Raw genomic sequence first — 15,666 nt, forward strand, 5'->3', positions numbered from 1 at the left:
TAGACACTTTTCTGTATCATCTTTCAATATGTTGCACAAGGAATTTATACAGCTATTTCTTTGGTGCCTCGGATGTGACACAATTGGGGAAAAGGGTGATTCGGTCAATCAAATGTTCTGGTTAATTGTAAGTCAGCAGGTAAATTAGACCACACTGAACCCATCAGTTTTCTACAAATCAAAATAAGAAATAATAAAATAATGCCCCCCTAAGTCCCCCAAACTCTGATCACTTTATCCTTCGTATTTTAGAAAGCACTCCAGGGGTCTGCAGTGTTGTCACAAAGATGTCACACTGTAGCTGTGACAGGTCAGCCTAATCGAACCTGGTGTATCAACAAGTTTCTTACGTTGATGCTTATCAAATATGGGGAGGCCCTTTCGGGCGAGGCGCTGGGACACAGCGAGTGGAAGTGAGCGACCACGCGAGCAGCACGTGGCCAGCACCCTGGGGGTTCAGAAGTGGCCTGAACTCGCTTGTTTGCGCAGCCTGGGCATCGTGGAGTTAGCGGAGACGTGGGGTCAGATGCACGCACAGATGACAGGGAAGACAGAGAGAAGGAAGTGGGGGCCAAGGCAGACGGGATAGCAGTGAGGCAAAGGAGAGGGAGACAAAGACAGAGACAGAAAAGGGAGGAGGGGGAAGGGAGCAAAAGAAGGAGAGGCTCAAACATCTCAACAGAGATGCCAACAAACAAACAAACAAAAAAACCCAAAAATGCCTGGGGGGCTCAGCGGTTGAGCATCTGCCTTGGGCTCAGGGCCTGATCCCAGGATCCAGGGATCGAGTCCCGCATCGGGCTCCCTGCAGGGGACCTGCTTCTCCCTCTGCCTGTGTCTCTACCTCTCTCTGTGTGTCTCTCATGAATTTAAAAAAAAAAAAAAAATCTTAAAAAAACCCAGAACCGAACAGAAAGACTGAAAGAGATACCAGAGAGGGGAGGAGGGGATGGGGTACGGGAGCCAAGTTAGATGTCCTTGTGCACACACACACACACACACACACACACACCTTAGTGGATCTCTGGGGCCATAAGAAAGTAAAGCCTAGGTTCGGATTTTTAGTCAAAACCTCAAAAGTCTTGGATCGGAACCTAGGAAATGGCCCGGCTCACAGAGTTTGCTGAAGCTCTTTTGATGAACGCAGTCCAGTTCATTTCACGTAGACCGAGGCTCACGCAGCCTGGAAGGAAATTGCACACAGCAACTCTGCTGCAGGGGTGTAATCAGAGGCAGTGGCATTGATGGAAAGCTGCTCGCCGCTGCTCTAGGAGGAAGCCAGCAGATTGCGAACAGTTCCGTTTCCACGGCCACGGCCGTGTTGTTCGTTTGTCCGGATGCGTGCCCTGCATGCATTTGGGATGTGAACATGCTTAGCCAAGGATTAGAATTCTCCTGGCTGCAAAATCGTTTTTGCTTCTTCCTGATTCTTACCTGTGGCAGAGAACAGTAGCACAGCAAGGAAAAATTGCTATTGTCTGGCTAGGAGTCATTTTCAGAGAGCCTTGGAGGGGTGTCTGTCTCTGACAGGACAGAGGAGGAGAAGGAAGCCAAGAGGTCATCGTTTGGCTCATCAGCTGACAAGAGGTTGATGTGACCAGAATGGCCAGCATGAGGCTGGTGTCTTCAGGAGGAGCTTTGAAAACAAATAACAAACACTCACCTCTTATCCCTGAGCTTCAAGAAAGGCACAATGGAACAAGAGAAGGTCCAGAGATGGGCCAGGGAAAAGACCAGAGGACGGGAGGAACGGGCAGGTGGGAGATATTGGGACCATGAGTCCAGAGCGGCGGAGGCAAGGAAGGGATGGGAGAGATCTCTGAAACAAAAGGGTAGGGATGGAGACTCTAGGCTTGATCACAAGATTCTTGGATGTCAAACCCTTAAGGTTTAGAAAGATCATGTTAGAAAAAAAAAGCACAAAATTTTCTAATGAATAGTGAACTTAGGAAACTTGTAGATGGTTGCTAAACACCACTAATCACCACCCCGTAGATGCATTGGCTTTGGGCATCAACTCTTCCAATTCAATCCAAGCAGGTGGTTACTAATTTGTCTCTCTGTCAGGGCTGAGTCTATACCCTGGTATTTGCCCTAGGATATAGGGAATTTGCCCAACAAAATCTGGACACCTGGTGAAAGGTGTAAAACTGCCAAGTGGCAGGTACAGAGCAAGAGAGAGGAAGGGCAGTGTCCTGGAAGTGAGCTCAACCACTGTCATGCAGAAGTAGCCAGCATAGACCAGGACAGAGAATCCCAGGATGGAGGCATGGGAGAAGGTTCCAGATAATCACTGAGTCATCATAGAGGCTGAAGACCATCCCCTCCTTGGGCATCTTAGAACTGGGAGGGTTGGGCGTGTTCGATATACTTAATGTCATTGTAATGTTCCTAAAAATAGAAGATCAAGCGTATCCATATCTTGCTTGGTGAAGCTATTCAAGACATAGAATGACAAGGCAGTGCAGGGAGCACGAGACAGGCGTGATGGAAGTCACCGTTCTGGTGCAGAGGAGCCTCCGTCTCCCCAGATCCCAGCCCTGATGCATCCTGACACTTGCCATGCTTCAGTCTGTTTGTCTGACTTTGCCACTAGATCGTGAGCTCCGTGATGACAGAAGCTCAGTGTCGCTCATCAACAAATTCTCTTGGCTCGTCCTGGGTGATCGTTGGATGAGTAGACCACTGTCACCCTGGCCCTAGATGGGACACGTGGTTGTCAGTGTGCCCCTTCGTATGCTTTGTCTGTGCCCCCGAAGCTTCTCCACTGCTCTGTCCTCGGGACAGAAACATCCCTCGAGAGGCTCTGACAAGTGTTCAGAGAACACGGGAGTCCTCAGCTCACAGAGGAGAAGACGGAGGGCGGACAAGGCAAGTGGAGTGGAGCCCAAGTCCATTCCGTGGGGAATGTGTGCCACCTGGAAGATCAACTCAGACTGTCCCTGCGCCACCACTCTTGTTGCTAGGCAGCACTGCTCCAGATGCTCGGTGGTTGCCACATTCTAAAAGAGACCACGTGAATTGATCTGGTGGTTTTTAGCTTTGTGGGAGGGCGAGGGTGGGGCTGAAATGGGGCGAGTTCACATCACGTCACGCTCTTCGAGGTGAGCTTTCCCACCACGATAGTGTCAGTGACGTTTGTGGAGGCCGAGGTGGGCCTGGGCAGGGAGAGACGGAGGGAAGGGAGGAGCCGAGAGGGCCCGTCCAGGGCTCTTCATTGCTTGTCTTTGTTCACAAAGTTCAGTGTCAACCAGCACGGCTCCTTGGCCAGACTTTTCCTGTCCCTTCTGTTGGGCGCCCCCCTTGCTTTTCTAGCCACGCTTTCCCGAAATGGCAAGGTTAAGAGCACCCTGCAGTGGTGAGGCGGTTCAGGATTTTCAAATAACTTTCACATCTGCTGTTTAATTGGATTTTTAAGGACTCTATGAGGCTGAAAGGGGTGCCGAGAAAACCCAGGGCCTCCGCAGCCTGAGGACTCCATCCAAGGCCCATGCAGAGCCCCATTGGCCCCTGTGCCAGGTCGGTGTAGACGCTGCCTCTCCCAGCTCTGGTCTGGTGCTTTCCTTGCACACGTGTCTCCTCACTGCCCTGTTCACTAACCCCGTGTCACTGCCTCCATCAGGATTCCCACCCCTCTCTGGCCTGCTGAGTGATCCCTTTCTCTCAACCGCTGATTCAAGACCCACTTCTTCCATGAAGTCTTTCCAGAAGTCTCCGGCCTTTGCTCTCCATGGTCTGGCACCTCTAGCCTGCTCAGGTGGCCCTAAAGATGGGCTTTTCTAGATTACTAGATGATTTCTTTATGTTCATGTCTGTTCTCCAGAGGGTGTGGGTACAACATACCTCCGTTTACGCACAGAGCCTTACCCGGGGCCCGGGTCATTGTCAGAACTGGATGGTGATCAACACCTCCCCTAGGGATGTGGCAAAAAGCATGAGACCAACTGGTGTGTCTCACATGTAAAGACCCAGGTAGATCCTGCTGCTCACCTTCAAGAGAAACCACACCTGAGACAAGGACCTCACATGTCATTAATATTTTCCCCTAAGAGCACCACTTCCCACTGATATTTGGAGGGCAACTGATTTCTAGAAGCACAGCCCGGAGGAGGGCTGCTGGGATTATGGTGAGGGGGAAGTGATTTCATAAAACCTCTCACTGAGCTGTCACAACTGAAAATACCTCCAGGACACCAGTAAGGAGATTTGACTAGAGCTCAGGTGAATGATATTTGATGAGCCACCAGTCTTTACAGGAAAAGTCATGTTTGGTTTGGCACAGGGTTGCCCACAATAAAACAGAATTAAAAAAACTAGATAACTCAAAAAGCTCCAAACCAAAAGTTGAGGTACTTCCTAGACTTTGAACCATGTCAAAAAAAGTGCCCCTGGAGTTTGTTGCTTTTGGAGAAGAGCATGCTTACCAATAGTATGGATGAGTTTATGAATTTTTCATATTTTATTCCTATTAATCCATAGACGTGACTCATTTCTTCATTCACTTGTTCTCTCTACAGTGATATTTTTCTGCACTTTCTCTGTGCCAGGCACTGTTCAAAAACTTGAGGTAAAAATTTAGGGATCATTATCCTTGTGTGCAAGCAAGTCTTGTTCTGGTAGCTTGTTCTTCTGTGGTAAGCAGAAGAGATTATTCCCGTTTTTACAAAAGAGGAGACAAAATTTCAGAGGAAGCTGGAGAATTTCCCTTGTCACATCTCAAGTATATAATGAAGCCTTTAAAAGGTTGCTGTGAGAATCCTCTCTACTTCTCTCAAACCTTGACAACAGTCCCCAAAGATCCATAATTTATCATGTAAACAAGTAGTTCTGAATTTGACACCTGTATGCTCCCTCTCTGGATCACAGTCAATTTTGAAGCCGAGAATAAATTGAGGGTTTGAACTCAGACCTGTGCAACTCTGGTGCCTCCCACAGTGCTGCGGGGGACAAGACTTTACCCTGAGAACCAGCATATCCCAGATCTAGGGACACAAGGCAGTTTCTATAAAGAAAAAGAACACTTTCTTGGCTACAGCAGAGCCATTCTTAAGGTCAGGGATATTCCCTGGGCACCTGGGTGATTCAGTAGTTGAGTGTCTGCCTTCAGCTCAGGTCATGATCCCAGGGTCCCGGGATCGAGTCCCACATCGGGCTCCCCACAGGAAGCCTGCTTCTCCCTCTCTATGTCTCTGCCTCTCTTTCTGTGTCTCTCATGAATAAATAAATTAAATCTTAAAAAAATAAGGTTGGAGATATTGCCAAAGAACCTACCCGACACAACTCTGGAGTGTTGGGTATTTCATTTTAAGTTTGCTTCAGACTAAACTTATGCCTTCCTCAAGTTTAATTGGTTAATTCATTCCCACCTCACCCCAACTCCCTGATCTGAAAGAAGCATCTATTACTGACACAGAGGAACAGAAGGGTATCTCCTGCGATTTGCTGTTCTGGTCTGTTCTGCAAATGACAACAGGAGAATTAACCCTTGAAAAGAGAACAATCAGCCTGGCCCTTCTCTGGGGGGTGCCACACCCACAGACAGGAAGAGATGGAGCTGTCTCTTTAGAGGATGCATATGTTGATTTAAAAATGGGCTTTGTCCATTTTTTGCCCTACACAGCACAACAATTTGAAGGAACACATGTGAGGCCACCTCGATTTGCTGGATTCCCAACTGTTTTCACACTTGCAAGTGAAAGATCAGGAAGCCGAGGAAGGAAGCCGAGTGGAGGGAAGCACGACTGTGCTCATGGACGATGACTTAACTGTGTAATGTGATAGTTTCAGATGCTCTATGCCTGATTGATTTGTCCTTTTCTTGTCTTCAAGAATTCATGTATAAATGTTTTTGAAGATTGCTAATGTCATGCTGATGAATCTCTTCAAATGCTCTTCCTTGGGGGAATAAATAGCTATCAGCTCCTCTTGCCATGATATTGCTCTTTTCTGATGGCGTTTTGTGGAATAAATGGGCAACATTTCTCTTCCACTTCCCTTATGCAGACAGACAGACACACACATGCACACATGTGCACAAGTGCACGTACACTCACATGCTATGGTTTAGAATATTTTGCTCTCTGGTCTATTTTTAAAGGAGTCTCTTTTTAAAGGATGGACTTTTAGTTTTTTACAACCTGGTCTGTCAGTCAACTTTCCTCAAATACATTATTTTTGCTGAACGAAAAGGCTGGAAGTTCAAAGGCTTTTTATCTTAGCACACTGTTGGGCATAAAGCAGGCAATCAAACCACTGCCTAACTGAGGCACCCACGCGGGGAGAAAGTGCTCTCTAAGCCATGGGCAGGGGGATGTCTTCTTGGAAGAGAGGAGACAGCATGGTAATTTGGGGAAGACCGTCAAGGAGGAGACATAACTCCTTAAGAAATAACTGTTCAGACTGCAAGTTTTATAACCAAGTAGAAGGCCGTTTACTGATACTGTGACCTTGAGCAAGCTGCCCAAAATTTCCAGGCCTCCACGTCTTCATCTGTAAAATGGAGACAATATGACTATTTGCTTCATAGAACTTCTGTGAGAGGGTAATGATGTGTGTAAAGTGCTCAGCATGGTACCTGGCATCTAGAAAAACACTCAGTTGAACACTCGTTGTTATTCTTATAACTAGTAGAGTAACACTGAAGCTTCCTGGTGGGGTGGAAAGATGGTTCACTTAGGAGCCAGAAACCTGGGAACCTGCATTTCCAGTCTCACGTAGAAGGTGGCTGTGCCCGTCACCGATTTCGCACACAGCCTCTCATTCTCTGGTGCTGTTCAAACGGCAGTAGAGTTACACATCCTCTCTTGCCACTAAAATCCAAGAAGCAAAAAGTCAAAGTCTGATGAACAGTGTTTCTGTTTAATTTATGGAGTAAGACTACCTTTATGGGCTTTTCTTAAAATGCTTGGGGCTGAGTTGGAGAAAAGCCATTAGGGACATTTTCAGAGGAGAGATGTTCAGCAAGCTTCACTAGAAGAGATTGGAACATCTTTCTCTTTTGAAAAGCTTTTTGTAAGGAGCTACTGATGAGCCACAAAACAACTAGATCCATCACTTTGGCAGGATGGTTTTCCAAGGGCCCTCGAGCACCAACTGTAACCCTAAATGGTGATCTCTACTTATCTGGGGCAATTTCATAGAAAAAGAGAAGAAAAGCCACTTTTCACAGCATTTCACTTCTTATTAGGTCTGTATGAAACTGTCAAACAACTTTAGAGAGAAGGATAATATAACATTTCAACTGTTTCCATGAGGATTTCCTTCCATTGTTTACCGACGTACCCCTTATTTTTACCTTGCACAGGTGCACTAAGGACAACTATTTCCAACTTCCTTCTACTTAATACTATGCTGTATGTATGTTCTCACGAACTGACACAGCTTACAGACTCATCATTTGTAATATTGCTCAGCTGTGGGTTTTTTATCTTTATGTCAGAAAACTAGAATTGTAGAATGCCTGTGTGCCAGGCACGATGTGCTAAATGATTTATACATTAAACGTTCCAATAATCCTATGAGGTAAGTCCTACTTTCTCTCCATTTTACGGGAGAGGACACTGGGGATAAAGATGTAAATGTCTTGCTCCAGAGTCATGCAGCCAGTAGGGCTGAGACTCAAACACAGGCTTGATGGGTCTACACTCATACCCACCCACTATGCTGTAAGCCAGGTACATGTAGTCCTTGGTTTTCACATGAGGATCCTGGACACCCAGAGGAGAAATATGAGTTCACTCAGAGTCCTTTAGTTAGTGACAGTCAGGGTTGGAACCCAGCTCTCTGGACTCCCAGACCCCTGCTCCTCCATTATATACATCACTCTACCTCCTGGATAGGAGGAATACAGGTATAGGTTACTCCTGTATCCTTCTGGAACTCTCTCGTCTTTCCCTGTGTTTGCAAACTTCACAGTGAGTACTTTTATTTAATTAAAAATTAAGTTTTTATGTAAGCTGCTTTAAAAATGACATAGTTTCTGTTCTCCAGCCCTCCTCTTCTGGTCTCATTCTCTCAGGGCCATCTACATTTGCAGACTTGTTAGATTCAGAAAACTGTCTTCAAAAAAACCATCTCCCCCTAAAAGCCTCCCCAAGAACTCTTTTGGAATCTTCAAATAATTGCTTTGAGGCACCAGGTTCCTCAGGACTAGAGAACACACCATTCCAATTGGTTGTTAGTCATTGTCTCTTCAGAAAGCCGAATGAAAGACACATGTCCTGCCCGTGAAGAAAACAATCAGGTAAAAAATGTGCCCAGATTCAATCTTTATTTTATTTAGCTTATTTCCAGACTATTCCTTGTGGTCTAGATATAGCCCCAGTAGATCCTTAAACAAATGATCTCAACGTTTATTCTGCGCACCTGTCAGATATCTCATTAGGACTTATCAGATCAGGGTATCTCTGCTTGGATCCCTAGAGCAAAGTGATGGATGAAATCTGCTCCTTGTATGTGTGTGTCACTGTTTATTTGCTTTCCGGACGAATTCATATTACTAGAAGACTCTGGAAGGGTTGTTAATTATCCCTGTAATCTAATTTACTGCTTCAGGCACCTGATAGGTTCTATACCTTAGGTAACGTTAATTTTATTCTTTTGTGAGCTGAGCCTGGTGTTCACGAGAAGCTATAAGATGTAATTTATTTCTCCCCACTTGCCTTCTAAATATTAACTCTATTGAAAAATGATTAAATAGATTATGTAAATCATGGTCATTGCATCCACTTTAAAGGTTAATCCTGCCATCATGTAGCCGGATAATTAATTTGAATCTGTTCCCGAGCACCAATTCGCAGGGAAGCCAAGGTGTAATGGGTTGCAGTGCCCTATTATGGATGTCACTGTATGCTTGCCTGTGATAAAATTGGGAAGAAACAAATATTGAAGCTTTGAGAACAAAAGTTCCTTAGGGCCATTGAGAAGCCCAGCGCATCATGAGACTAGAGCTACCCTTTCTCCAGAATTTTAGGACATAGTTTCCCTGACTATCATTCTCCACTTTCAGTTTTCTCCACTTACTTCTCTTCTTGAGAAGCCAGACCCGGATTGATTTAAAAAATTCTGGGATGGCCCTGCTGCTCCAAATAGAAAACTGTACCCATTTTCAGAAAATTCTAAGCCAGGAGAGGTCCTATCAGATGCTTTCTTTCGACTTTATTTATTTGAGAGAAATAGTGAGAGAGAGAGCATGAGAGCAGGGGGAGAGGGGAAAGCAGATTCCCTCCTGAGCAGGGAGCCTGACACAGGACTCGGTCCCAGGACCTCGAGATCACAACCTGAGCCCAAGGCAGACGCTTAACAACTGAGCCACCCAGGAAGCCTTATCAGGTGCTTTCATAGCCTCACTTATCCAGTGCCATACTCTGCTTGAGCACAGCCACTGACTAGCTAGCTCCACCCTCCCCGGTCTGGAGTCAGCCGCCAGCCTCAGAATTCTCTCTCTCCTCCCTGGTTGATAAAAGTGGCCCCATGAGTCCTCATCATCGCTCCACAGGAAACCTACTGTTCATACCTCTTCTGAACCCACCTCCTTGGAGTCAGGAGTGGGACCAGGTGGTGGGAAGCTCAAAGCTTATTCACTTTTTCCTGGGCCGCCTTTAAGAAAACGAATAAAAAAATATAAATTCAAAATTAAATACAAACATGAATGTTTTTAGAATGTGAATAGAAAGTCTAGTCATAAATTTTAAAAAGCTGACTGATACCATAAGCACTACGAAAGTCAGAAAAATAACAATATTTTTATTATTTAATTGTCTGAAATACCTTTAGAATACATTCCTCCCGATTTTTTTTTTTTTGGCTACCTATTCTTTGATCACTTCAAATAATTTTGTAATTTTTTTTCTATAGAGAACAGCAAGATAGTTTAGTCTTCCCTGTACCACAGAGCATCAGAATTTGTTTCTTATGTATGATAGCTGGATTGACCAAGAGACACCGACTTCCCACATGGACATGCTCCCTGTTTATAGTACTGCTTCAGGTTAGGGTCCTTCAGAAATAAGATTTCTGATAAATTCTATTTTATTCAATTTCCATCAGAAAAGAAATAAAAATGTAAGGTGAGTTTATAGCTGTATATGTTTATATATATGTATACAGTTTATATGTTGCATTACTGAGTATATTCCTGACTGAGAGAGAACTTCTACTCTGATGCGGCATTGATGAGAACCAAATCCTCTGGTCCTATGCGTCTGATGATTAGGATTTTCCTAGACTAGCTCTGGCTCCACACATTTTAAAGGTTATCTCTTTCACATGATCCAGATCCTTTCCTGCCCATCACTGGAGAACTTGTTCATATCTTGGTGTGACCTCTGCCTTGCATCTTCGTGCAGCACCCACATGGTAGGTATGTTCTAGAAGCCATCTCTAACATGGAAAGACTGACTATTCCTGCAAATGACTGAAGCTCATATTAATATGTCCCATTAAACACAGACGAGAGGGGCACCTGGGTGGCTTAGTAGGTTAAGCGTCTGCCTTCAGCTCAGGTTATGATCCCGGGGTCGTGGGATCTAGCCCCAAGTCCAGCTCCCTGCTCAGTAGGGAGCCTGTTTCTCCCTCTGCCCTTCCCTCCACTCCCACTCTCTCTCCTCACTCTCTCTTGCTTTCTCTCTCTCAAATAAAATCTTTAAAAAACCCCACACAGACTATAAATACATCCCCAGGTCAAATTCCCCTTAGCCAGATCTCCAAAAGGACCTTGGACATTTCAGGGCCACCTGATATATAAGCAAGTAGGGCAATGGAGAAGCTGAAAAAAAGAGGATCATTAACCCTAATTAATTTCAGTTAAAACACATTCCCCCCCCCCAATATTATGATCATATGATCATATGAATACCTTGTCAGTGCACCGTATAGGCCCTTGGAAGGGGCCTGTGGGGGTAAGAGGGCCTCAGCCTTCAGCTGCCCTGTGTCTCTGCCTCTCTCTGCCCATGGCATCTGCTAGGGTGGCATCTTCTTCCCCTCCTGCTGACACCTTATGCGGCCCTTACCAAGCTCACAGTGCTGGACTGTAGCTCTACCTCCTTGGAGTCATTTCTGTCTGTGTCTTCTCTCGGATTATTTCTCCCACCCTCTCTGCGACCCTTTCATCTCCCTAAGGATCCAGAGTATGCAGAAGCATCCCTCAGATCCTTCACCTTCTCCCGAGGCAGGTGTCCGTGGCTTCACGTCCACACCATCCATGATTGGTGAACGTCTCAGATGGAGTGGCACTGCACAGACCTGCCTGCCAGGCCCTGGCATGTTCCTGCTCAGTTTACTTCTCACAGGCCTGACTGGGGCCCTCTGGTTTGGTCTCAGGAAACTGCCCAGCTTGTGCCATCTGTCCTCCAGGAATGCTGCCTTAGGCCCATATCTCCCCCACCCCCATTGGTTACAACCCATCTAAGAGGTTAGTTAGCAAAAAACACTAACTTACCCCCATAGTCTTTCCCAACCTCCTTCACAGGCAGTGATAGCAGAGTAGAATATTTTAAAGCTTACTCCTATTCCCGCTCCTTTGCCTTAAGACACCATTTCTTTCCTCCTGGTTTTTCTGTCTGCAGATGTGCTCTGGTCTCACCAACCTCTTCAAAATTGCACTCATTCTTGGAGACAGTAGAGCAGAGTGCAAAGAACATAACTCTGGAGGCAACAGTCCTAAGAAATCCAGCCCTCATTGTTGAGCTGTGTGTCCTTGGGTAAGTTACACAGCATCTCTGAGCATCAGCTTCCTTGTCAATACAATGGAACTAACAGCAGCCGTGAGGATTGCACATAATGTGTGCAAAAGTCATAAAACAGCAGCTGGGGTTAGTAGTTGATCATGGAATGGTGATGATGGTGGTGACGATGCTAAGATCTCAGTGTTCCTTTGTGGGGGGGGAGGATAGCATGGTCCTCATATTGCCCTTTTTCCTAAATATCCTTTAGAGGCAGGATTCCACACCCCAACATGCCCATCTGCCTCCCTGCTTTCATTTTTTTTTAAAGATTTAATTTATTTATTCATGAGAGACACAGAGAGAGAGAGGCAGAGACACAGGCAGAGGGAGAAGCAGGCTCCATGCAGGGAGCCCGATGCAGGACTCGATACCCGGACTCCAGGATCACGCCCTGGGCCAAAGGCAGGCGCTAAACTGCTGAGCCACCCAGGCGTCCCTCCCTGCTTTCATTTCTGTGAAGAGATAAAATATTTCTCTGGTCCTGTGTGTATAAAGACAGCAACAATATCTACAGATTGAAATCTAAAAAAGTTCTGCAGTCGGGCTGGCAGGCGGAGCCAAAATGAAGTGTCGTCTGGCTACATGGAATAAATATTCTCTTCCCTTAGTTTTAAAAGTTGTTATTATTGTGAACCAGTGACAGCAAAAATATCTGCGTTGTCTGCTGGGTGAGGTGGAATGTTCTTCGCATCTTGTTTCACAGGAAATGTCCCAAGGATTCAAATGCAAATGAGCGCAGAGCCAGCCTGTACTCACTTTGCCTTTGCTCTCAGTCAACCGGGTTTTTTTCTCTACCACATTCACTTTATGCACAGACAGGATACCAAATTTATTCTGTCAAAGTAATCTCTTTCCTTTTAGACTCTGTCCATATTATCCACCTTTGCAAACTCCAAATGTTCTTTCACTATGTTGTTGGTTTCTGCCCCTGTGGCCAAAGTTCCCCTCACCTGTGCTCCTGCTCACTCTGGGTGCTTCTTCCTTTCCTGTGGTTTGTACAACTATCCCCCCTTTTAAGTTTATTCTTCTATTTTTTTTTTTTTTTTTTTAGTAATCTCTACACATAACATGGGGCTCTAAGTCACGACCCCAAGATCCAATCGCACGCTTTTCCAAGTCAGTCAGCCAGCTGTTTTGTGTCCTCTTCCCCTCCAGACCTCTTGTCCTGATCCTGCAAAAAAGCACACTAAGGATGTAGTGGATAGTGGGCAAATGTAGAGGACCAGGAAAACAGGATGTGCCATGATGAAATCTCCGATCTTGAGGTTTGCAAATTTTACTGAAGTCTAACATACGTACAGAAAAGACCATGCATCCAGAGCACCGCGAATTTCCACAACATGAGCATACCCATGTAACCAGTGTCCAGACCAAGAAATGGAACATTAGAACACTGCTCGAAGCCCAGAGCCCTCTCCTTCAGGACCTTTCCAGTCCTTACCCCTTTCTCCCAAAGGTAACCACTATCGTGACTTCTAGACCATAGTTTTGTCTAATATTGAGCTTGACTTTAATAGAATCCTAGAACATATACTTTTCTGAGTCTTGCTTTCTTTCACGAGGTTTGTAGTAGTTATCCATGTTGCTCTTTTTGTTGTTGTTGTTTTTTCTTAAGATTTTTCTTTTTTAAGGAATCTCTATGTGGGATTCCAATGTGGGGTTCAAACTTACAACCCCGAGATCAAGAGTTGCATGCTCTACCAACTGAGCCAGTCAGTGCCCATGTTGCTCATTTTCATAGCACTGCCCTCTTCTGCTGTACGCATATACTAGCATTTGTTTATCCATTCTTCAGTAAATGGATATTTGTATTGTTTTCTGTTTGGAGCTATGAAAATTCTTTCATATATCGTTTGGTGAATAGATGGACACGTTTCTGTTGGATACATGCTTGTAAGTGGTGCCATCATCTCATAATGTAGCATTCTTGGCTTTTAATGAGACTCTTTGGATAACCAGGAATATTTGGAAGTTGGCTGAAAATCTTAGGAAATTGGTGACTTGTAGGACCACAGTTTTATTTCGTTTTGTGCCATGAACTAAATTGTGTCCTCCCATATTTATATACTGAAGCCCTAACTCTATTGTGATTGTTTTTGAAGATGAGGTTTTAGGAAGTAATTAAGGTTAAGTGAGATCATCTGAGTTGGGTCCTAACCCGATAGGGCTGGTGTACTTACAGGATGAAGAACAGGTCCTCTCTCTCTCCTCCCACACATACACTGAGGAAGGGCCATGTGAGCACACAGTGAGAGGGCAGCCATCTGCCAGCCTGGTAGAGAGCTCTCACCTGAAACAAACCCAGCTTGGCCTTGATCTGGGACTTCTAGCCCTCAAAACTGTGGGAAGATAAATTTCTATTGTGTAAGCCACTTAGCCTGTGATATTCTGTTATAGCAGCCCAAGCAGACTAAAGCATTTTGTTCTGCTTTGTTTTTTGAAGTTGAAAAAATATTTTAACATTACTAATAATTTTCTGTTATTTGCAGAGCATTCTTTCTTTGAGAAAATGACCAGAATGGGCCCTTTGTTACATGCATCTGAAGCAATCACCTGCCTCTTGTTTGGGGAAACCTTGATGTCACTACTATTGTCTTCAAAGCAGATGCTTCCCATGAGGTATCGGTTCTGTGTATTATTTTTTTTAAGATTTTATTTATTTATTTATTCATGAGAGACACACCCAGAGAGAGGCAGAGGGACAGGCAGAAGAAGCAGGCTCCTCACAGGAAGCCCGATGTGGGACTCAATTCCAGGACTGGGATCACCCCCTGAGCTGAAGGTAGATGCTCAACTGCTGAGCCACCCAGGCGTCCCAGATTCTGTGTATTCTTAGCAGGGCTGCATCTTGGGAGTTTTGAGGGATGCTTGTTTGTTTTCCCTCTACATTTTTTTCAGTTTTATTAAGATATAATTTGCATATACAGCACTGTATAACTTTAAGGTGTACAGTATAATGATTATTGTAAAATAATTATGATTAAGTTTAGTTAACATCCATCATCTCAAATAGATACAAAAGGAAAAAAAGAAGAAAGAAAAAAAGTTCTTTCCTTGTGATGAGAACTCTTGAGATCTACTCTGCTAACAACTTCCAAATAATCTTCCCTCTAGACTTGATTTAGGGTGGCTTGGCCCTCAAAATTGTCTGCTCTTGGGAGATGGGTGGAGCTCTTTGTTCAAGAGTAACTCAGGGGGCACCTGGGTGGTGCAGTCGTTAAATGTCTGACATTGGCTTTGGCTTAGGTCGTGGTCTCAGGGTCCTGAGATCGAGCCCTGCATTGGGCTCCACTTTCTTTGTGGAGCCTGCTTCTCCCTCTCCCTCTGCTCGTTCTCTCTTTCTTTCTCTCTCTCTCTCATAAATATAAATAGTCTTTAAAAAAAATGAGTAGCTCAGAAGTGACCAGCTCCTAATGAGCATCTTTTCTGTGCCATGGGCTATTTCAAGCACTTTAGAAGGATTATCTTATTTATTTAGCACAGAAATCTTTTAAAGAGAGTACTATTATTATCATCACTTGACAGATGAGGAAACCAATGCACAGTGAGATCCAATAACTTGTTCAAAATCGTATAGTTAGCAAGTTGCAGGGCTTGGATTCAAGCTCAGTGTGATTATCAAGTCTGACGCTGCCATCACACACTCACGCATACTTACACACACGTGCACAGGGGAGAGATGCAGATTTGGTCTTCTCTTTGCTGATGCTGGAAGGATCTATATTTCTAAAGATGAGGAAGACAAGGTTTGGACTTTGCAGGTAGATGGCTCTGCTGGTGGCCCATATGGTATGTGGTTATTCTTCCTATGCCTCGTTTTTTTCCTGGTCCATTCTCTCTCCTCTTTGCCCTGCTCTATGCCCTGGAGCCATGCCCCCTGGGGACTGCATCCCTAAGGGCCCTTGCTGACTGGCTTCTAGGTGGGTTTGGCCCAGTGAAACAG

General features: G+C 45.0%; 2 long non-coding RNA genes across 2 annotated transcripts; both read left to right on the forward strand.

The window, feature by feature from the left end:
* The first annotated feature begins 2,994 nt into the window (after nt 1-2,994).
* Nucleotides 2,995-5,926, forward strand: LOC111090173. The gene is made up of 2 exons (XR_005371097.1): nt 2,995-3,104; nt 5,621-5,926. It is a non-coding gene; the product is annotated as an uncharacterized LOC111090173 (long non-coding RNA).
* A 4,349-nt stretch (nt 5,927-10,275) lies between these two features.
* On the forward strand, nt 10,276-14,337 carry LOC119869555. The gene is made up of 3 exons (XR_005371098.1): nt 10,276-10,360; nt 11,565-11,699; nt 14,213-14,337. It is a non-coding gene; the product is annotated as an uncharacterized LOC119869555 (long non-coding RNA).
* The last annotated feature ends 1,329 nt before the right edge of the window (nt 14,338-15,666 follow it).

This window comes from Canis lupus, chromosome 16 (genome assembly GCF_011100685.1).
Source record: "Canis lupus familiaris isolate Mischka breed German Shepherd chromosome 16, alternate assembly UU_Cfam_GSD_1.0, whole genome shotgun sequence".
Classification (NCBI taxonomy): Eukaryota; Metazoa; Chordata; class Mammalia; order Carnivora; family Canidae; genus Canis; species Canis lupus.